The following is a 23604-nucleotide window of genomic DNA, read 5'->3' on the forward strand; positions in this document are numbered from 1 at the left end:
CCCCCAGCCCCCTACCAGTCTCTTTACTTGTGGCTCCAGTCAAGGCTGTCTGGGCCCCGGGAGCTCCCAGGGTCAAGTGCAGCCTTCTCAGGCTGCTGTTCAGGGGCTCTACTCTCAGCCTCACTTTGTCCAGCCCTTGGTACTGTGACCACACCGGACCTCTTCTCACCTGAGCGCCTCCTTTGTCCCTCCACCTGGAGTGCCGTTGACCCCGTTTCCTGCCTACTGAAGTCTTATCATCCCTTTTAAGGTTCAGCTTAAAAGGATCTGAATCCAATTTTCCCCAATCACAATGAACTCCTTCTTGTCCTGAGCCCACAGAGCAAATACCTCTATCTTAGCCTGTTTCCTATTCTGCCTTGTCATAAACTGGGCTGGCAACCAGTCTGTCTACTCCTCAGGCCAGGGACATGTGTCCTGATTCCATCGTTTAGCACTGTGCCTGACACTTTGTCCAAGCTCAAGACATCTCTTTAAAACAATAAATACATGACAAGGATGTCCTTGAAATTAGAACAGTTGGGTTTAAATTTAGTTTAATTAAGACATTAAGGTTCATTTTAAAAAATGTATATTGTGAATAAAAACCACTGAAATTTAGTCTCAACCTACTTGCCCCCTCATTGACAGTTTAATTTCACTGTCATCTTTATCATGTATGGTGGTGTAGCAAGAAGGATTTTTCCACAGAGCCACCCAAAGTAAAAATGGATCGTCTTTGCGGGGATTCACAACAGGGTCTGGTCCAGGTACCGGCACCTTGATTGACACAAATAAAAAATGGGGACGTGTTCATTCTGACCCGAAAGACCCCTACCCATTGGGAGACTGTTTCATTCTAACTAGACCATGCCCTCCTGGCCCTTGTCTGAATTCTTGCCAAAACTCAGAGCATGAGCTGTGCTGAGCAGCTCATGGAAGCTCTTCAGACTGATTGTCAGAGTCTGGAGGAGGCTGGGTTGGCACATCAAGTCCTGCAGGGGACCCTGGAACTCAGAAAGTAAAAGGACTTGGCCAAGGTCTCCTGAAGCTTTCTGCACTCCAGGACCTGGGCGCCTTATGTTGCAACCCGCACATTCCTGCAGCAACTGACACAGCCCCCAGCATATGGCTTGGCCCATTGTAGGGGTTTGATAAAGTTTCATGATTGACTGGGAAAGGAAGCAGGAGAGGCCTGGGCCTGTAGAAGGGCCCCCTCAACAGGAGCTCTGACTCACAACCTGTTTGGCACTGCGCAGCCCTCTCTGGTTTCCTGAATCTCTCTCTCTAATGGCAGATGTTTTAAAACAATGATCATGACAATGACACTGTAATCCCCTACTTTCCCTTGCCTCATAGAATTTTTTCAAGTGTTTTTGCAGACTTGCTCTTAAGGGTAATTACATTTTTTGGACTAAGTATTTGCAAAAACTTTTTTTGGTGGTCCCATCAGATAACGGCGGCCCCCAGGGCTGGGAATCTGTTAATAGTACGTGCGGGGAGGACAGGGCAGAAAGCTGGGATCAGGAGTCAGACTAATTAGGGAGTGGGGTGGAGTTTGGGACGGCTTGACTGGGTGCATGAGCAGTAATGTGAGGGCGGGTGTGCGTCCAGGGGTGGATCAAAGGGCCTTTCTCCCGTCTTTTTTTTTTTTTTTAGAGGAAGAGTGGGTACGAAGGGATTCCGTGTGTAGAAGCAGCAGGGGCACATCCGGGCTTCCTCCTGGAGGGCAAAGCCAGCGGCCAAGGCCTAGAAAAGTGCAGGGGTTTCTGCGTGCGGAGATGGTCTGCGCAAGGGATCTGGCGCGGGTCTGCGGACCCTGCCTGGAGACGGCGGGGGTGGGGCTCCCCGGGGGCCGGGGCGGGGCGGCCGCAGCCGGCGGGGCTGGAGGCGGGGCTGGAGGCGGGGCGGGGCGAGGCGGGGCGGGGCGGGGCTGCGGGGCCGTCTCGCAGGCTGCGGCGGCCGCGGGAGAGGCGTCCACAGCGGTGGCGGCTGGGGCAGCGGCAGACCGGCGGCCGAGCAGGGCGGCGGCGGCGGCACGGGGTGAGCGGGGCGCGGGCCCGGCGGGGACGCGGCGGGGAGCGCGGCCGGGGGCCTGCAGGGAAGCGGGCTCGGGAGGCACCCGGCGAGCACTGCCATCCTTCCCCAGCTCCGGACGCAGCCTTCGGGGGAGGGCGGGAGGGAGAGCCGAGGACCCAGTCCCTTAGCCCTTCTCCAGAGATCGCCGTCCAGATGTCCGACTAGGCGCCCCACTGCCCCTTCTCCCGAGGACAGCCTCCTGCTTGTGTTCCAGGTCACCTCCCTCGCCCCTCAGCCACTCAACCTCCTCCCCCAACCCCCAACGCCAGGTATCTTCAGCTCCAAAGCCATTCTTCCAGGAGACCCCCGATTTTGCTTCCCCATGCCCACCACCAGAGGCCCGGCTCCCCAGCACTCTCTACAGCCCCAGAGGCAGAGATGACCCCCGTCCCTAGGGCCTGCACACCTGGACTCTAATGCTGCCACCTGCCAGGGACTCTTCCTAGCCAGCCAGCCAGCTGCTGTGCACCGCACCCAGGCCTCCTTGCCATCACTCTCCTCCATCTCAGAATCCCAGTCTGAAGAAAGGGACTTGACGGATCCTGAGCTTTGGGAACAATTTGACCCACTTCCCAAAAGGCTGATTCCGGGCCAGCCCGGCTGTTTGGTGGAGACACCTGTCTTGCCTGCCAGCCGAAGGACCGACCGGTTTCTGGCAAGACGGGCCAGCGGGTCCCTGGGTCCTCCTCCAAGCTGTCCTGACTTGCTGACGAGTGACCCCAGAGACCAGGACCAAGAGCTTTGTCATTTAAGATCTCCAGGTCTCTTTGCTGACCCCACCCCCAGTTCCCCAGAATTCCGCCCCTGCTGGTGGGAGTGCAGGGTCCACCATCCTGGCCCTGGCCTCCCCTCCCATGCCCTTGTTTCCCGGCTGCCTGCTCCCGGGGGAACCCAGGGCAGAGTAGTGGAGCTGGGATTCAGGGCCTCGGTCTCCCCCCCAGCCCTCTGGCCTTCCTTCCTTTCCCTGTTAGAAACTTTTCCCCTCTTTTGCTGGTCACCATCACTCCGGTTGGGCCTGGGCCATCTGTACAGTGCTGTGTCCCCAGGGCACAGAAAGCTGGGCTGGGACCACGGAGGGCTGGGACGTGTGCTGGGCCAGCACGAGGAGGGTGGCTGCTAGCCAGGTCGGGCTGGGCGTCTGGGCCCGGGGGCCAGAGCTTTAGGGTGGGTCGTTGGCTTTCACTGAGCCCCAAAGGGGGTCCGAGGGCTTGCTTTGCTGTGAAGAGAGAGGGCAGAGCAGGGGCTGTTTTTCCTGCCTGCTTCTGTCTTGTGTTGCTATGGTGACAGTTTTGCCTCTCTTCCTTCTTCTGACTCTTCTGGGAGCTGGTTTTTATTGGTCTGTTGTTCTGTCTTTTATGGCTCTAATTTCTCCTTTCTATTTGCTCTGAAATAAACAGTCATAAACATGGGCGCTGGGCCCAGGCTGGGGGCTGGCAGAACGTCACCTCTTCCTGGCCCCAGGCTCCTGTGAGAGGAGAGTCGGGGAAAGAGGTGGGGACCGACCTGGCCACACTCCCTCCTGCCCCCAGCTCTGGGAGGGCGGCAGAGGCATCACAGTCTCAGGCACACAGTGGGTAGCCCGCTGCCTCGGTGCTAATAATAGACCCAAGTGTGATGCAGAAGCCCGCTGATGTTGATTTCCTTTCATCTTCAAGGCAGCTCTGTGGGGTAGGGGCCGTCCCCACTCTGCAGATGACAAAACTAAGCTCAAAGTGAGCTATTTCCCTCAGGTCACTCTGCTTTGAGCACATCGTCCGTGCTGAGATTTTGTTGAATGGATGGAAAAGTGATGGAGCTGGCGTGCAAAAGCCCAGCTGCTGCCTGGCCACCCCGAGGGCTTCCAGGTCCTGCTCCCAGAGGACCAACAGAGCTCCCCCAAACCTATGTGCTGGGAGACTCATTGAAGGGTTTTCCCCCGTTTCCCCACTGGACTCCCATGGAGGCCACTGCCAGAGAGCGGCCTGTCAGGTCCCTCGCGCACCTTTGACCCCACTGTTGGGGACTCACGTTGGGAGGAGAGTCAAGGCACTTGTGACTTCCTGTTTTTGCTCAGCACCCAGAAGCGTTCAGTTTGCTTTTACTCTCAGGGCTTAGATGCAGCCGGGTGAGCCGGGGACACTGAGAACCCAGGAGACCTTCCCAAGTCAGCCCTGGGCGAGGAGTTCGGAGCTGTCCGGCCCTGGGTCACCGGCGGTCAGCTGTCAGCGACACCCTCCAGAGAAGCTGCCCCCCTTTTCCCTTTTATTTTTCCCTTCACTACACACTCTTTTCTTTCCCATCCCTCCCCTTTCTCCCTTCACATTGCCAGTGCTCTAGGCCTGTTAGTAATGAGCTGGAAAAGCACCGTGGTAGCATGAAAAAACCAGGGAGTCAGCAGCCTCATTGTCCAATTCCAGCCCTGGGGCAGTCAGTTCACTCACATGGGCCTCAGTTTCAACCTTTCAAATGGGGTTGATAGCATCTGTCTGAATGGTTACATTTGCTTGTTTTTGTAGGATTGAATGGAATGGAGTAGTTTACAGGGATTGCTTTACAAAGTTGAAAGCCTGAAGGGCGCATAATGTTCTTCTCCTGTTGGGAGGTGTCAGTGTTAAAGAGACCCCAGACCACCGGCACAGAGATCAAGAACTGATTTAGGAATAATTAAGCTATAAAATCTCAGGAGTGGAGGCATGCTCTAGTCATCTTGTCCAGAGTTGATGCTGAATCAATCCATTTCTTTCTTTATGCACCTTCCATTAACTGAGCATCTACTCTGTACCAAATACACTTTGGGGAACTGGGGATTTAAAAAACATGAACACTATTCCTGCTTTCAAAGAATGTAGTCTGGGGGTAAAGACAGTCATGAAAAGAGATCCTTATGACACCTTCGAAGAAGTGGTGTGATCGGGAAAAAGGCAGGGAGATGTGAAGCCCAGAGATGGTGACTTGACTAGCCACCCACCCCTTTATGGTTGAATCAGGCGGCCTGTACTTTGCGGCTGAAATACAGCTCTCTTAGCACCGCCCACCTGGCAAGCCCTCGGTCAGGCCCTCGCAGCGATGGATGGGTGATGACTCCCGAGCCCCTCAGTTCTGTGAGCAGTGTCGGGGGAGAGAGGCATGTGGCAGGAGCCAGCCCTGCCTTCCTTGCTGTGTCTTTTTTTTTTTTTTTTTTTTTTTTTAATTTATTGGCTGCGTCGGGTCTTCGTTACTGCTCACGGGCTTTCTCTAGTTGCAGCAAGCAGGGGCTGCTCTTCATTGCAGTGCGCGGGCTTCTCATTGAAGTGGCTTCTCTGGTTGCAGAGCACAGGCTCTAGGCGCAGGGGCTTCAGTAGTTGTGGCGTGCGGGCTCTAGAGCACAGGCTCAGTAGTTGTGGTGCGCGGGCTTAGTTGCTCCGCAGCACGTGGGATCTTCCCGGACCAGAGCTCGTACCCATGACCCCTGCATTGGCATGTGGGTTCCCATCCACTGCGCCACCAGGGAAGCCCCCTTGCTGAGTCTTCACTCATCCACTCATAGTAGCCTCTGGCTCCTATTTCATCTTGGTCAAAATCCTTTCGCAAAGGCTACATGAATTACCTGACAAGGCAACATGGTGTTTGGGAAGAAAGCGGACTTTGGGAACCAGCCATGAGCTCAAACTGTACTACTACTGTGTCCTAAGTGTGGGATCCTGAGGGAGTATCTAACCTGTCTGAGCCTCAGTTCTTGTACCTGTAAAATGGCAATAATGAGACTTGCCTTCTAGGAAGTGAATGATCTTATGTATTTATAGGGTCTGGCATGGGGCCCACTTCACACTTGCTGTTATTTAGTTATACTGATTAGGAAAGAGTTCTCAGTTACTGGGCCTCTGGGTCCTCCTAGAACCATGGTGGGGCGCTCTTTGGACTAATTCTGGCCTTCAGAGATCCATTCATTATCTGGGAAGGTTAAAGATCGCCCACGCTCAGGTTCTAAGCACTGCTGGTTAATCTTTGAGTTATCTCTCACCAGATAAAACAGTGTTCTACAACATGGCGATACTGCAAATCAGCAACACTTTGATTTCCTCAAAGGGGATCAAATTTGAAATGGCAACAAACAGGCTGAGTTTCAAAAACATGTTACTCTGAGAATACTTTAATTTGATGTAATCCCACTTGCTTATTTTTGCTTTTGTTTTCTTTGCTTTTGGTGTCAAATCCAAAAAAATCATTGCCAAGACCTACATCAAGGAGATGACCACCTGCGTCTTCTTCTAGAAGTTTTATGGGTTTAGGTCTTGCATTCAGTCTATGTTTTGAGTTACTTTTTGTGTATGGTGTAAGATAGTGGCCCAGTTTGGTTCTTTTGCACGTGGCTGTTGTTTTCCCAACACCATTTATTGAAGAGACTGACCTTTCCCCATTGCATGTTCTGGCTCCTCTGTCAGACAATACTTTAACATGAATGCTTCACATTTTTTATTCTGGGCATGTTTAGCTTCCTGCTCTTTTTTTAAGTTACCCTATCTATGGATAGACATTTTCTCAAACCATCACTGCAACTCTGTGACATTGGTATTATCATGCCCTTTTGACAGTAAAGGAAACCGGGAAAGGTCCCTTGCACAGAGTCTGGCGGCTAGCAAGTGGCAGGGCCAGAATTTAAAACTGGGCCCGACTTGCTCTTCATGCTGGCGTACACAGCCTTGTCGTCTCCTTGGCTGGCACGTCAGTGATTTAAAATAATTGCGTTTGGAGTATGCAAGCAGATTCTAACGGCGGTGGAACCGGTCAGGGCTGTGACTCGGACCCACAGTAAATATTTAGAGACTTTATTAGGGTTTTGTTCTCAGCACAGCATGAACGAGGCTTTCGGCAGTTGACTGAGGCTTGGTTCCTAGAAGTGGTGAAGAGAAGAGGAGTTTGGCGTGTCCTAGTTCAGAAAACATGTTTGGTGATGCTCAAAGTAGCTTCCTTTGCCCAAGAATGGGTTGCTAGTTTGTCGCTGAAATAAATTCAATTGATCTTAGAACTGAACGTATGAACGGAAAGCATGACAGGTGCACCCCAGGGATCTAGGAACAGAAGCAAGAAGGTCAGAAAATGTGGGTCAGTGGCCCTACAGATGCAGGGGTGGTCGGGATTCCGTCTGTCAGTGTAAGTCATGTCTAGGAAGATGGAGGTAGAAAAGCGATTACAGAATGGCTCACTCCTAGCCTTTCCTGGGTCATTTAGAAGCCGAATTTCCCTGGTCTGAGAACCCATTGTCCTGAAAACAGTGCCATGTTTGCCAGCAACACGCTTACCTGGTCCAGCTTAGCTCTGCAGACAGATCCGTTTCTACTGGCGGTTATCTCAGGGCCTGAGTCTGGTGTCCGCTTATTTAATGACTTCATTGAATGAAACTGGGGATATGGGGATATATGTATACGTATAGCTGATTCACTTTGTTATACAGCAGAAACTAACACACCACTGTAAAGCAATTATACTCCACTAAAGATGTTAAAAAAATAAATAAACTGGGGAAATGGGAGAGCTGAATTGCAGTTTTATGATGGATCAAGCATAAAAATAAGATCATTCACTCATTTGCTTAGCAAATGTGTACGGGACAGGCTCCTGCCTTGTGCTGAGCTAGATGGAACGCAGTGATCGAGATGGCTTTGTCCCTGGCTTCAGATAGCTCTCACTCCAGGCAGGAAACACACACCTAAAATGGAGCTTGGAGAGTGTCGGGGAGAGCGGGGAGGAAGGGGGAAGTCATTGTTTCACCTCTTACGGCAACACCGCCCCCTCCCTCCCCATGGGTGTTGTCTGTGGTGCACCTGAATCGCACCTGACACGTTGCAGGGAGAGGAAGCCTGAAAGAGAAGAGTACAAGCCTGGACGGCGAAAAGCAGGCTCTGCTCTCAGCCCTGCCCTCGCTGCCTGCGTGGGGGAGGAGGGACAGGCACGGTGGTCCCCCCACCGCCCCGGTTTTAGGTACCCACGGTCAACTTCGGTCTGAAAATATTAAGTGGAAAAGTCCAAAAATAAACAACTCAACAGTTCTTTCTCTGTTTTTTGCGGTACGCGGGCCTCTCACTGTTGTGGCCTCTCCCGTTGCGGAGCGCAGGCTCAGCGGCCGCGGCTCACGGGCCCAGCCGCTCCGCGGCATGTGGGATCCTCCCGGACCGGGGCACGAACCCGCGTCCCCTTCATCGGCAGGCGGACTCTCAACCACTGCACCACCAGGGAAGCCCAACTCATCCGTTTTAAATTGTGCACCGTTCTGAGGAGCGTGATGAAATCGAGCACCTTCCCGCTCCGTCCCCCCTGGGATGTGAATCATCCCTTTGTCCAGCGCACCCCTCCTGTGAGTCACTTAGTACCCATCTTGGTTATCAGATAGACTGTGGCCGTATCACGTTGCTTGGGTTCAAGGAACCGTTGTTTTACTTAATAATGGGCAAGAGTAGTGATGCTGGCAATTCGGATGCGCCGAAGAGAAGCAGTACGAAAGGAAGCAGTGCTTCCTTTCAGTGAAAAGGTGAGAATTCTCAACGTAATAAAGAAAGAAAAACATCTTTGCTGAGGTTGGTAAGATCTAGAGTAAGAGATTCATGCTGGTTTTGCTGTGACACCTCATACGGCAAAAGCCACGGCTACATAAGGAGTGTTTAGTGAAGATGGAAAAGACATTAAATTTATATAATAAGATACTTTGAGAGAGAGGCCACATTTACATAACTTTTATTACAGCATATTGTTATAACGGGTCTATTTTTTATTAGTTACTGGTGTTATCTCTGTGCCTAATTTATAAAGTAAACTTCATCATAGGCATGTGTGTATAGAAAAAACCATAGTACATGTAAGGTTCAGTACTATCTGTAGTTTCCACTGGCGGTCCTGGAACATATTCCCTGAGGATAAGAGGAGACCACTGTACTTCACTTTCACTGTAGGTAATACGGGAAGGTTGGATTTGGTAACTTAGAAGCGTGCTTCCAACACCTAGCAGATGATTCTAATAAACCCTTGGGCTTCTGTCCCAAAGTGACAGGTGAAGAAGCAAAACCTGGCAGCCTTAGTCAGCAAGGTTTCAGAGACAGAGCTGGGATGGGGAGAGCCGAGGGTGTTTTCAAAAACCAGAGAAACCTTGCGCCCCCTCGTAGAAAGGGAGCCAAGTCTGATTGAGCATCCGAATAAATAGTTGAAAGTCAAGGCTATCGACAAAAGGGAGAGCCAGGAGGGATGCAGGAGCTCAGCAGCGGTGGGAAGGACCGTCACCAGCTCACTCCCACGTTCCAGGATCTCCACCGCCTGGGATGTGGAGGGTTGACCTCAGAGATGCTTTGGTCACTGCAGAATGCCCTTCTGTTTTAAGTTAATGTCTGTTTTAAAAAATCATTTGGTTTGATGATTTCCGGGTTTTAGAATAAATTAAAATGCATAATCGTTTTAGGACCGTGAGGAACAGTGCCAGACACACAACTATCTCAACACAGCGTCAAGCTGTCTCATTCCCAGTGGCATCCAAACTCAGGCTCTTCCAGTAGCAACGGTGAGGCCGGTTGCCTGGCACCTGGAGTAGAGAGACAGAGAAAACCCACTCGAGGCAGCCTGGGCTTTCGCAAGTTACGCCATCTCTTTGAGTCTTGTGTTTCCTTGTGTAAAATGTGGGTGGCAGCAAAACCTTCTGAATAATGAGCATTTAATATCCACTTTTAGCAATCCCCTAAAGAGCTTTAAAAAACAGATATTCCCATTCTGTGGATGGGGAAACTGAGGTCCACAGGTGTTAAGAAACTTGCATAATGTCACATCATGAGGAAGGTTGCACAGCTGGCACCTGAAACCATGTCTGTGTGCTTTCAAAGCGTGGTCTCTCCTTACCACCCACCCTAGGAAGGAGAGGATGCCAACGCTTTGAGATCCAGAGAGGTGACATGTGCACCTAGAAGTTCCGTGAGACCATCCCAGGGCTGCAGGGTGAGTGCATCTGAAGCCCACAGACCTGGCTGGAACCCTGGCTTTTCCCTTGGGCAGATGTCTTAGGCTTACTGAGTTTTCTAATTTTTGAACTGAAGTTAATAATATTTGTGACCCAGGAATATTGCAAAGAATACAGGCATACCTCATTTTGCTGCACTTCACAGATATTGCGTTTTTTTACAAATTGAAAGTTTGTGGCAAGCCTCAGTCGATCAAGTCTGAGCCATTTTTCCAACAGAATTTGCTCACTTCATGTCTCCGTGTCACATGTTGGTAATTCTGGCAATATTTCAAGCTCTTTCATTTTTATTATATTTGTTTTGGTCATCTGTGATCAATGATCTTTGATGTGACTGCTATAACTTGCTGAAGGCTCAGATGATGGTTAGCATTTTTTAGCAATGAAATTTAAATTTTAAAAATTAAGGTATGTACATTTTTAGACACAGTGCTCTTGCACACTTAATAGTCTACAGTTTAGTGTAAACATAACTTTTATATGCACTGGGAAACCAATTCATGTGACTCGCTTTATTGCGGTGATCTGAAAACGAACCCACATGATCTCCGAGGTGTGCCCGTAAATGAATTAAACATTGTCAGTCTCCCTTTTTGCCTGATCTTTTAAGAAAACGTGTTTGAAAAGTTCTCGATCTACTTCCTTGAGGCTCCTTTTTATTTGTTGTTTTAAGTTGGAAACAACAGGGAACTTCTTTCTCTGACAGACGCATTCCGGAATTGCCCCGACAAAGCCCCCCAAATCCACTCTTCTGGACCTATACTTCTAGCTCGTAAGCCTTCATTTTAAACTTGAAATGAACCTGGCCGTGTTGCTTACTGGAGTGTAATAAGGATAAGAATTCCAGTCGGCATCCAGCATTGCACCTACTGTATGATCCGTCTCCCATCCTGTCTTTCCTATAGTTTGTAAATGCACGTGTATGTTTTTTTCCCCCTGAACTGTTGAGGTTTGAAACCTGCGCCCTTGAGTACTTTCAGAAGTAATCAATGGAGCCGTAAGCTATTTTCTGACATTCCCTTATTTGCAATTCCAAAATCCAAAATGCTCTGAAAATGCAGTGGTTGTTTTTTTTTCATATCTCATCTGGAGGCAAAAGCTGGCCTGATGGTACCTGAGACTATTTTTAGTTTGTATTTATCCCACTCAGGATGAACAAGTTTTTCATCAGAAGGATGAGTGCTCCAGACTGGGGGTACATATAACATGCTATTATCTGTACTCTATTACCTTTCTAAAATCTGAAAAATTCTGAATTTGGAAGCACATCTGAGCAAGGAGTTTCAAAGAAGCATTTGTGAATCTCCCTTTCTAAAAGCCCAAAGGAACTCACAGCACCCCTGGGATTGGGGCGTTGGGGAGGCACCAGAGGGACCCTCCAATGTCTACCTGATACCAAATGCTGTGGTGACATGATTCATCGTGTACTCATCAGAAGCCTTCATGGCCAGTTTTCTATTTCCTCAATTTAAATAATAGGAAATAAATGAGCAGGCTTGGCACAAAAACAAAACAAAAACAACAATAACAAAACCTTTTAAAAGCGTGGGTTCCAAAGTTTCATTGGGACAAAGTAGTTTTTAAAAAATTCCATAGAACTAAAATAAGCTGGGAATTTTTGATCGAGCGTGGCTTATAATCGAGTTTTACAACTGGCCTTTGGGGGGAAGATAGAAGGGAATTTTTAAATCCTACTCATCATTTTAGCCTTGGGAGGAGGAAGCAGGGCTTGGAGAGCGAGCAGGAGGAAGTAAAAAGGCCCGAGTAGGAGTGAGAAGGTCTTGGTTCTTATCTTGGGTCTGTTCTTGAGTTGTTGAGTGATTTGGGCATGTTGCCTCCCTTCTCTGGGCTCTAGGAACTCCGTTTTGAAGTCATTTAATTCTTTCTGTCTCTCTCTGGAGTCTAGGAGTAGAGGCTGGGGCCCCCAAAGCGAGTGAAAAGCACTGAGCTGCCCCCCTGGCTGCATTCTCGCAGCGTCCATCCATCTGGCCTCCAGCCAGACTGGAGGGAGGTGAACAGCTTCCTCGTGCTCTTCGTTGGTCTCCCCCAGGTCTTTCCTTTCTCCTGCTCTCACAGCACGACCCTCTGACACTGTAGGCTGGTTTGTGTGGGATTCACTTTGTCCCCAGCACCTCCCCTGATGCCCAGGGAGGGCTCACGGGATGTTTAACCGAGCACTGCAGGTGAAACTGCCCCGCTGGTGATGGCCAGCGCCGAGGGTTGCACTGGGGCTATGGTCAAGGCCATGCTGGGCACTGCTGAGGGGGTGTTGGGAAGGAGAGTGGCAGTTCCCAGTTGCAGAGCACAGGACCAGTGCAAGTTCTGCCCATGGAGATGGAATAGGTCCCCGCAATGGCCTGTGTGGGCGAGGGGTTGGCATGTAGCGCATTGAGGTAAAGGGCGTTGGGGACTCATCTACCTCCCTCTCATTTTCTCCCTCCCTCCCTCCCTCCCTCCCTTCCTTCCTTCCTTCCTTCCTTCCTTCCTTCCTTCCTTCCTCCTGCCCTCCCTCTCTTTCTCTCTCTCTCTCTCTCTCTCTCTCTCTTTCTTTCTCTTTGGAATTTACTCTTAACCTATCATAATTCTGACTTTTGCCGGGTTGAAAGTTTCTGGAGAATCTAACGAGGTTTAAAAAGTTGGTGATTCTGTCTGTCTCAGAGCCCCTGCCCTGCCCACCCAGGAGATGCTCACTTAGCAGTAACCCACGATAGGAACCGGGCCCCTGACCTTGGATGGGGGTTTGCACGATGGAGAAATGACCTTGACTTTTAGGGTCCTGAAGCCCTTCAGTTCGCACAGACTGTGGAATCCACCGGGCAGCTGTAAATCTGGTTGACAACAGGGCACACTGAGAGGAGGGCACCTCTGGGGGTGGCTCGTCCTTATAAATTAGCGAGGCCTGGCCTCCTGTGTGTGCGCGTGTGAGTGTGAGTGTATGCCTGCTATGGGGGTGCGTGAGCGTGCACGATGTGTGGTGTGTGCGCGGCATAGGTTGTGTATGTGTGAGCAGGTGTGAGTGCGTGGATTCCCGGGTCCTTACAGATCCTGGGAGGCGCTACCAAGGCCCGGGCCTGGCGTTGTCCGGTCGCGGCTCCCTGCAGCCCGACCCGCGGCCTCTGTGTGGCTCCAAATGGAACTGACCACCTAGCGGCTCCCTAGGGCCTGAAGGACCTTTAATCTTTCAGAGACCAGTGACCACCGACAAAGGCAATTCGGAGGTTAACTGGCAGGAAACAACTAAATTATGTTTTCTTAGGGAGAAATATCTAATCCTTCTGCTTTGGAAACCCAGAACCCTGTCAAAGCTGATTTTATACATATTTGAAAAGACACAAGTCATTTGAGCATGAGACTTTAACAGTAAAGATAAACAAGAGAAAAGCCTAATATGGGTTTTAAAAAATACAGGACTAGGGATACGGTCAGTTTCATTTGACAGCCGGGTGGAGGAAGGTAGGAAAGGATTATGAAAGCGAAAAGGAATGGAAGGAGAAAGAGAAACACAGAAGAGAAACCGTTTGAGCTGCCTTCGCCCTGTGACAGGCGCCGGGCCCGTCTCCTCGTCCCGACTCTTCCAGGCCAAACCCAGGCCGGGCTTAGCAGAGTCCGGAGGCTGGAGGGGAGGGAAGCGGATGGATAGAAGAAGGGGGCTGAGGATCCTTGCACTGTTTGCTTACTAAGCTCCTGAGATCAAGAAGACTTCTCGGGGTGGCGGACAGCACCCTGTCCAGGGAGTCCCCTGGGAGCTGAGGTCTCTCACTGACCCACCTAACCTTCTGTAATCCCGTCCCTCTCTGCGCCTCAGTTTCTTGGCCTGCAGTTGCTGTGGCCGAGAACTCTCTTGTCCGTGTGTGCAAATCGGGGGCTTCCTCCCACGTAACTGGGGGCGAGCGTGCAAGTTCCTGCTGGTGGGGATGAAATGCTCTGTGCATCTCCCCTATTGTTTCCTCCTTTTAAACCACCTGTGTGTGAAGTCCCCTTTCACGCTGTCCACTCAGTAATCTGCTAGTAAGGCTGTGGTTGTACAGATATATCTGTTCCACCTCAAATTCAGGAAATGATTTGAGTAGCTCCTATCAGCTAAAATAGCAACAGTGTGCTCGCGATTTCGTAGTATGTGCGCTTGAGTTGTTTTTTTCTACATAGTTATTTCCAGGTTACCCAATACCGACACGGCCCCTGATTTTTCAAAGTGTACCACATTTTCAGTTGTGTTCATGACACTGAATTGTGATCTGCAGCATGCTTTTAATACCTGTCAGTTCTCTTTTGCTAGTCTGTTTGTACACATCCCTCACCCTACAGACAACCTTGCAAGGTAGATATATTTCTCTCTCTTTTGCAGATAAAGACTGAAGCTAAGACAGTTTTAAAAACTTGCTTTAAGGACATAGGATTGCAAATGGGGCACCAGGATTTTGAGTCAAGTCTGTCTGGCTCTCAAAGCCCTACAGTTTCCCACACCACATAGTTCCCACTGCTTCCAGCCCACAGTTTTATTTTTTTAGGAAAATCAAATCTTTTTTTTTTTCCTGCCATGGTTCTACTTAAGCCTCAGAAAATGCAATCATAGCTGGAGTTCTTCGCCTCCTTGCAGAGTGGAGTCCCATGGTTCTCCCTCCCATAATGTAAACTTCATGCAAATAATATATTCCACATAACACACTTTTGCCATGCACTCCTCAAGTGCCACACACTGTTCTAGAAACTTTCATGTTTCATTGAATGGGAGATGTTGTGGACTTTATTTTATAGAGGTCAAAACTAAGTCTCAGGGCTTCCCTGGTGGCGCAGTGGTTGAGAGTCCGCCTGCCGATGCAGGGGACACGGGTTCGTGCCCCGGTCTGGGAAGATCTCACATGCCGCGGAGCGGCTGGGCCCGTGAGCCATGGCCGCTGAGCCTGCGCGTCCGGAGCCTGTGCTCCGCAACGGGAGAAGCCACAGCAGTGAGAAGCCCGCGTACCGAAAAAAAAAAAAAAAAAAACAAGTCTCAGAGAGAGGTAATTTTTTACCTGAAGACAGCACATGGAAGGTTGTGGCTTGCTTTGTGAATTAACAATTCAGAATATGGTTCTTTCGGGGGCTTGGGATTTCACCTTTGGCTGAGGACCGAAGCACCCCTTGTTGAATCATGAAATGGAGTCCAACTGACCCACCCAGCTCTCAGCCTCATTGTCTCTGCTGCGGTCAGAACCCGATCTGGTGGTTGTGGAGAAAGGCATGGTTCCTCTTGTATTTTCCCATCTTGCATCAGCCTGTACCATCCTTGGCTTAGTTGAGCTGGCCCCAGCTCCTGTTCTAGTTCCACGGCTCATCACAGACTTACCAATGTTATGCATTAGCTTCATATTACAGAAGAGACCGCGGTAATGCGATTTACCCGGGATCACACACGAGCTATGCATGCTCTTTCCAAGATGCTCTTTCCTTACCAAGACAGATTCTCTGAGATTTACTTCTGGTGTTACATTCTCCTGGAAACCTCCCCCAACTCCCCATCAGATTCATCCATCCGTCCATTCTTTCGTCCATCCATCCATCATCCAGCCACTTATTCAACAAATATTTATGGAGCACCCCGAATGAGTCACTTCTCTGGGTCAGTATCTGGAGAGTCAGCAGTGAACCAAACAGACAAACTCCCTGCCCCCGTGGAGGTTATAATCTATCAGGGAAAGATGGACCATAGACATATAAGCAAGTAAAATGGAGATGATGTTAGACATCACATGTTGATGAAGGAAGATGAGGCAGAGATGGGTGTACAGAGTGAGGGGTGTGGGGACAGGGTCTGGGGGGAAAGAGTTGCTCCTTTAGGTTGGGTGGTCAGGGAAGTCCTCAGAGAGGATGACAGTGGGGGAAAGGCCTGCAGGGAGTGAGAGGGTGAACCACACAGCTCGCTGGGGGAAACGTGTTCCAGGCGGAGAGTCGTCAAGTGCAAAACCTCAAAACCTGGCCCGGGGAGAGCAGCACGGAGGCCAGGGCTGTGGTTGAGTGGACAGGTGGCAGGTGGGGAGGTCGGGGACACAGCCAAGGGCTGGCCAGGGACTTCGGTGCTCTCCTGCTGCCCCTTCTGACTGAGAACCTTTGCTGTATGTCTGCAGCCTCCTTTTCCACTGGTCTGTCCTCACACTGGCCTGTGCACCCTGGAGGGAAGGCCTCACATACCCTTAGTTTTCACATCCCCAGCACCTCGCGCCAGGCCTGGAGTAGCAGGAGAGTGCAGCATTTATGATAACTCTGCTCCTTATTTTTTTCTTTTTATTTAAGTTTAAAACTTCTTTTATTGAAGTATAGTTGATTTGCAATGTTATGTTATTTTCTGCTCTACAGCAAAGTGATTCAATTATACATATATACATTCTTTTTTTAATATATTCTTTTCCATTTTCTTTTTTTTTTTTAAGCCAAGAATGTTAATGAGGGGCTTCCCTGGTGGCGCAGTGGTTGAGAGTCCGCCTGCCGATGCAGGGGACGCGGGTTCGTGCCCCGGCTGGGGAGGATCCCACATGCCGCGGAGTGGCTGGGCCCGTGAGCCATGGCTGCTGGGCCTGCATGTCCGGAGCCTGTGCTCCGCAACGGGAGAGGCCGCGGCAGTGAGAGGCCCGCGTACCCAAAAAAAAAAAAAAAAAAAAAAAAAGAATGTTAATGAAAGTTTATTTGTGATTCTTTTGATAACATGGGGAGTTTGAAGGCATGCCACTTCTAAACTCCAATTAGCAAGTTCCTTTTTGGACAACCTTCAAAGGGTTGCTAGGGAAAGAATGAGGGGCCAGGAAAAAGCTGGAAGTGGAAGCTGTGGCGAGGAGGGTGTTAAGTGGAGGAAGAGGGCTTCACCAGAAAGCCTGGGATTAGGGGGGCTGCCAGGACCCCTGCTGGGGACCAGTGTTTACAAAGAGTGGCCAAGGCTGGAGCAAGGAGCTCTCGGGAAACCCTCAGAGTGTGTCGGGAGTCCAGCCAGGACTTTCCACTCACCACTTTGCTGACTCAGAGGGACCTGGAAGGCCTTGTCTCTAGAGACCTTTCAGGAAAGAAAAGAGCATTCTCCCTGCTGGGGAGTTTCCCTCACAGAGCTGAATACTGGTCTCAGAGGACTGGGCTTCTTCTGAGGCAGGGAAAGAACCTAGGAAATGCAGATCAGCTAAAACGGGGGTGAGAAGAGGGCTGAGCAGACACACTTGACCTCCGTGTGACTCGTCAAGGTCAGGGACCTCCTCTGGCTGTCAGCTCCCACCTTCACATCTGCTCCCAGTCCCAATCCTGCATCCTCAGGACAAATGGAGGCTCACACCTTCTGTGCCAACTCAGAGCAGTTGGTCCAAGTAGCTCAGTAGGGTCGGAGCCCTGGGGGAAGGGGTAGCGATTAGTGGATACTGAGGCTGGAAAACATTCTGAAGTCCTTGGGAAGCCATTAGGGCATTTCAACGAGGCAGTGATGAAACTGGGTTCCCAGCCAGAGGTATGTGTGTGTCAGAGTGTGTCTGACATAGTTATAAAATGATGGAGTGTCCGTCATGGAGAGATGGGGAGGGAAGCGATTCCTTTTCCACTGGTGTGTCAGGTGATGGGTTGGTTTAAAAATTAAAAAAAAGAAAAAGCAAAGATTTGTCTTGCCATTATTGAACAACTCTCTTGACGATGGGCTGTGCACAGGTACCGAGCTGGATGCTTGTATAGACACAGCAGATCAACACAGCCCTTATGAAAAACCATACTTCAGAGCACATGGGATAAGATCCCTTGAATGACCTGGCTGCAAATGCATGTTGCAAAGATTTAAAGGTGGGGAAATAAAAAGTCACAGTACCTGATTTTTAAAGGATGGCGAGTTACTTCTGTACCTGCCAATGATCTGTGTAAAGCAAGTGACAGTCTCTCTGGACCTTCGTCTCCTCACCCACCAATGGACTTGATCTTCAGCCCTCCCAGGGATATTAGAACACAGCAAGCTTTGCCAACACGTAAAAAGCTCTGTACGAATTGCAAGGTGTTGCTTACATGGCCGTGAGGGACTTCTGTTAGCAATGTGGTACCTACCCGTGAGAGGTCTGGATGAAGTCTAACATTCATTCACAACTTAATTTTTCTAAACTTTGCTTCTCCTGGTATGTCTCTGACTGCCTGTTTGGGCTTTCTTCCAGCTTTCAGAATTGTCTTTCCTGATTTTTTTATTAGTGTCTGGTTTCTGCAGTTCAGTGCAATGCTTTAAAAATGTATACGTGTGTTTACCTAAACACTATGGGGCCGATGGTTTTCTTTGGCTGATATTACACTAATGGAAGAAAAAGGCCAGGATAGTTGCTCAGGATATGAAAGGCCTTGGGTGCTGTATGAAAACAGCATCTGTGGGTAAGATAGGAGGAGGGTGTCAGAAGTTGGCCTTGCATGGGTCAGGGTAGGAAACCGGCAGTGTGAATTACCATGAAAAAGCACGCAGGGTGCCAGCTCTGTCAGACCCCCCCCACCCCACAAAAAATAGCTGTTGAAAATTGAGCTGTCTCGTGAAAAGATCAGCTGCTGCAGAATGTAGAATGCTTTCCTTATATGTCAACAAGCTGGGACAGAGCTTTGAGCCAGCCTGAAATGTGTCTAAATAAATGATTAAGGTGACTCACTCATTCGCATTGAAAGGAGCTTTTTTAAAAAGTGAAAGTAAGAGGGAAAGAAGGGAATAAAGCAGAGGCAAAGAACAATAGGATTTGAATTTAAAACAATAGGAACGAGAAAATTGAATTAGTCACTTATGTCAGATCCTGTGAGCCTCTGTCCTGAATGAATACCTCCCCATAAAGGTTTTAAGGTCAGGGTCTCTTTATGTTTGAATTTCCTGGTGAAATAACACACCATTCCCTGGGCAGGTTCCAGGCCTGTGATGGGCATTCTGGGGATATTTGTCACGTAGCTGCTGCAGAGCTACACTGTCCAGCTCAGGAAGCCTTCCTACAGCCAGGGAACAGCCTCTCAGCCACCGGCAGAAGGTCTGAGGCTAGGATCCCTGTCAGTTCAACGGAGATGGAAGCCCTGCCCTTCAGTTCTGCATTTATTTTATTAAGTGTCTCAAGTACTTTTGCTACATCATCCCTGATACCAGGAACTGACCCAGAGACCAGTGAAATCTTTATGATTGGCTAGCGTTTGAATTGATCTGTAGTTTGCAAAAAAAAAAAAAAAAGAGAGATTTTTACACTAAAGATGAGCCAGTCTTGTTTTTAATTATAATCAGGTATGATAAAGTATATAGTTTTGTTTCCATGGCTTTCATCTCTTTGCTGTTTGATTCTGGACCATCACTTAACCGCTCTTAGGTCTTCGGGACCTTAGTCATGGAATGGATGTGATTCCTTCTTTGCTGACCTCAACATAATATCTGTGAATATGAAATGACTTAATATGGCGTCAGGTGGTGTATTAGTCAGTTTTGCCGCAGTAAGAAATAACCCCCAAATTTCAGTGGTTGGTAGCAATAAGTCTCTCACTTATGTCACATGTCAGGGGCTACTGGTTGGCTTCATGGTACTGCCCCACATTTCTTTTTTTTTTTTTTTTGCGGTACGCGGGCCTCTCACTGTTGTGGCCTCTCTCGTTGCGGAGCACAGGCTCCGGGCACGCAGGCTCAATGGCCATGGCTCACGGGCCCAGCCGCTCCGCGGCATGTGGGATCTTCCCGGACCGGGGCATGAACCCGTGTCCCCTGCATCTTCAGGCAGACTCTCAACCACTGCGCCACCAGGGAAGCCCCCCACATTTCTTATTCTGAGACCTGGGCTGAAGGGGCAGCTGCTTCTTGGAAAGTGTCCTCCTCATGACAGGGAAGAGAGTGACCGAGGTGGCAGAAACTTGAGCTGCTTCTTGAAACTTCTGCTTTATTCTACTCACATTCCATTTGCTAAACAGGGCCAATGGCCAAGTCCTATATCGATTGTGACCGCCTGCCACGGGAGGGGAGGAGGTACATACAAGTCACATGGCAGCCAGAAATATATTCTTGTTACAACCCATATACTGTAAACATGTTAAACAGGATGTGAATGTTCTTAGTAAAATAATATTTGATGGCCTAGTAGGAACTGAGCTCATATCTGATGTTGATATTTAAGTCAACTAGACTACACTGCACCAGCCAACATTCAATTACATTCGAACGTAGCTTCTCCAGGATGGAAGAAATTTGGGGTCATTTGCCTACGCTAGGGGTAAAACCTAGCAGTGTACCTGGCAAATAGTAGGCATTGGATCCATGCTGGCTGTTCTGAGTAACTCCATGAGGTCACAGCTGCTCCAGTGCTCTGGGAGCCCAAGAGTCAAATAGAATTAAGGTTTCCAGTCTGTTTAAGATGGGAACATTTGACAAAGCATGTATTTTAACTGTATGCTAGATAAACAGGTTTATCAATTTAGTTCTTAAATTCAAATATAATTACATTTCTGAAGCCTTTTTGCCCCTCACACTGGAACTCATATCATGACATCAAAGAACTCTCAGGGTGCAAACGTAACTCAGGGTCCCCAGTATTGTTGATGATCACCGTACTTGTGAGGGACAGTAATAACCGCACTTTTGACTGTTGTTGTGTCTCTCTTTGGAGCTTTCCAAAACATTTTATTTTGTTGTTGTTATTGTACCTTCCTGTCTTGCTGGGAGCAATGGTAGTCTCTTAAATTTAAAGAAACAAAAACCAAGGCACGAAAATGTGAGGGCAGGGCCAGAGGCCAAGCAGGAGGCGTGGACCACCACTCCTCCCCTCCACAGCTGTGTGACCTTGAGCTAGTTACTCAGACTCTCTGTGCCTCGTTCACATCTGCAAAATACGGATGGTAATAACTCCATCTTCCTCCTGGAGGTGCTGTGACAATTTAATGGGGTGATGCCTGTGGTGTGTTCGGAGCCACGCTTGGCACACAGTGGGGGCTCAGGATCCGTCTTCGTTGTTAGCTCTGGGCACAGGAGGGAGAGCGGCACGCAAAGAGCAGCCGTCTGCTCCTCGGGCACCGTCCTCCGTGTCGCTGGTCTTTGAGAAGGGAGAGCACAGGTAGCGGGGAGGCCTTGGATTGAGGCCGGGGTGTGGGACTCCAGGGATGGTGAGAAGGAAGGGACATGGCCGCGCTCCTGTCCTGATGTGGTGCAGAGAGTGGAAAAGTCTTCAGGGCCCTTGCCCCTGCTGTACCTGAGCCTGAGTGGTCAGGGGCCCACTGGGCTTCCCGGTGGGCAGGACTTCTCGTCAGTTCCAGTCAGGGGCCTCAACCTGCTGCGGTGCTGACTCAGGCAGGAACTTCCCAAAGCAATGCTCACTGGAGACACAAGGGACATTCATAGGGACGTTTGTCCGGGGCCCCTGATCGTGTCTCGCTGACGCCGTGCCGGGCCAGCCTGTCGAAGGCATGGGGTCTCTATGCATGAAATGCAGCTCAGGAAACACACTGCAAGCCAATCGCAGGCAAGAGGGGACCCACCGGACCCCAGGGGGCGGTTAAAACACAGGTGAGCGCCCACACAGCAGGCGGCGCTTCTCACGTGTATAACATCCTCTGGGGGTCCTGGCAAACCATCATCGTCTATTTTCCCCTCAGACCTCGAGAAGGCACCTTGTGAGAGGCCAGTGTAAACTGCATTTTTAACTTGCAAATAATGAAACGTCGTTTTGCTTTTTATTCTGTAATTGAAATTTACCTTTTCTCTAATGCCTTTAATGTAAATAATTTCATCCTGAGTGTCCAGGAATTTCACAATCCACTTCAGCATCTAACCCTTTCGTCACCAGCATTAACAGGTTTTCGCAAGACAAAACAGCTCGTTTAGAATGCTGTGTTCTAGTAATAATGGGGAAAATATAGGCCTTATTGACATCTTAATCGTTTTCCTTTCTGGGCGTTAGTGGGGGAAGACGTTCTGTGTGCAGCTCCGATATGTGTCATTCAAGTTAAAGGACATGGATTTTCGGTTTCCCACCTGCATGGTCTCCCTTACTCTTCCTAGAAAGCACACCTTATTACTTATGCCCATTTTATGGAAGAGGAAACTAAGGCTCAGGGCCTCATAGGAGCACTTGGCTCAGGTTATGATAACTGGTAAATGGAGCGGCCAGGACTTGAACCCAGGTGTGTCTGACTCAGAGCGTGTGTTTTCGGCACCACATAGGATAGTGGTCAGTTGTGTGATGACTGGACCAAGCTTTCTGAGGACACATTATCTCCCTGGCTGCTTAGGCCAAGGAGGGTGAGGATGTGTGTTTATGAAAACCTTTCCAGTGTGGCTCCAAGTGCTTGTGTGAGGGTGGTCCTCGTGCTCAGGAGAGGTGGTCCCCCGTACAGAGGCCCTCTGCACCCAGCCGTGGAGAGCAAGGAGAGCTCAGCGTTAATTAAGCCAGCTGGGGCTCCCCAGTGGGTGAGTTCCTCCCATCCACACCCTGTCATCAGCTTCGATCCAAGACTGAACACCTTGCTTTTGTACTTCTGCACATGTGCGGTGGCAGCGGGCTGTGATGACTGAGCCTGACTCCTTCATTCCCTCATTCCATTCTGTCAACAGACATTTATTGAGCACCTACTATGTTGCTGGACTGAACAGTACAAAGGCCCTGCTGTTAGCTTGCATGCATGCATACACATACACACACACACACACACACACACACACACACACACACACACACACACACACACACACACACACACACACACACACACACACACACACACACTGTTAGGCGGTGGTGAGAGTTACGAGGAGAAGTAAATCCGGGTAAAGGGGGTAGAGAGTGAAGAGGTTCATGTTGATATGGGTGGTTCAGAGAAGGCAGTCTGATTAGCAGATGCCTGAGAGAAGTGGGAGGGGAGGCACATCCACACCTGCAGGAAGAGCGTGGATCGTACAGGCAGAAGAAAGGGAAAGGGGGGCCACCCCGAGGTGAGAGTGTGCTTTGCCTCATCAGAGAAAAGAGCCTGCGGTCTGTCTGGGAGAATAAGTGAAGCGGGCAGCGGGGAGGGGTGAGGTGGAGGCCAGACTGCATCCGTAGGGCCTTGTAGGATGATGGGTTTTTAACGGGAGACAGGAAGCTGACATTTACTGACACCCATTGTGCACTAACCTCTGAACTGCCTCTAAGCTTTATAATAACGTGACAAGAGTATCTGGTACTGGTGGTACAGGTGAGAAAACTGAGATGCTTACTTACCTGCAGTCAGACAGCTCACAAATGTCAGAACCAGCGTTTAGACAAGGTCTTTTGGATTTCAGAGCACATCCCAGACTTACTTCAGATTTAGACATTTGTTAATGATTTATGACATTTGACATTTATTTAGACATTTGTGAATGTATTTGAATATATGTGTTCATTTCTCTGCTTCATATCAACTGTGATGACACAGGAAGGCTCAATGTCTAGTCACTCATTTACGTTAATACGTTTAATAACTATAAAACATCTGTTTGGAAGGGAAATTGTACCAGATGTAATTTCATTTCTTGAGCAAATTAGCATGCCATGTTACCTGGTATGTGTTAGTTCTCCAGAAAAACAGGACCACTCGATGTATATTATATATAAATGTATAATATATATCTCCAAGAAGTCCGAGACCTGCAGTCTAAAGGT

General features: G+C 49.4%; 1 protein-coding gene across 1 annotated transcript in view; it reads left to right on the plus strand.

The window, feature by feature from the left end:
* Positions 1-1916: 1916 nt before the first annotated feature.
* Positions 1917-23604, plus strand: part of CYRIA (CYFIP related Rac1 interactor A) — a 107776-nt gene continuing 86088 nt past the window's right edge. The window contains exon 1 of the mRNA XM_019943262.3: positions 1917-2022. The gene's annotated coding sequence lies outside the window, so the exon portion shown is untranslated. The remainder of the gene's footprint in view (positions 2023-23604) is intronic.

This window comes from Tursiops truncatus, chromosome 14 (genome assembly GCF_011762595.2).
Source record: "Tursiops truncatus isolate mTurTru1 chromosome 14, mTurTru1.mat.Y, whole genome shotgun sequence".
Classification (NCBI taxonomy): domain Eukaryota; kingdom Metazoa; phylum Chordata; class Mammalia; order Artiodactyla; family Delphinidae; genus Tursiops; species Tursiops truncatus.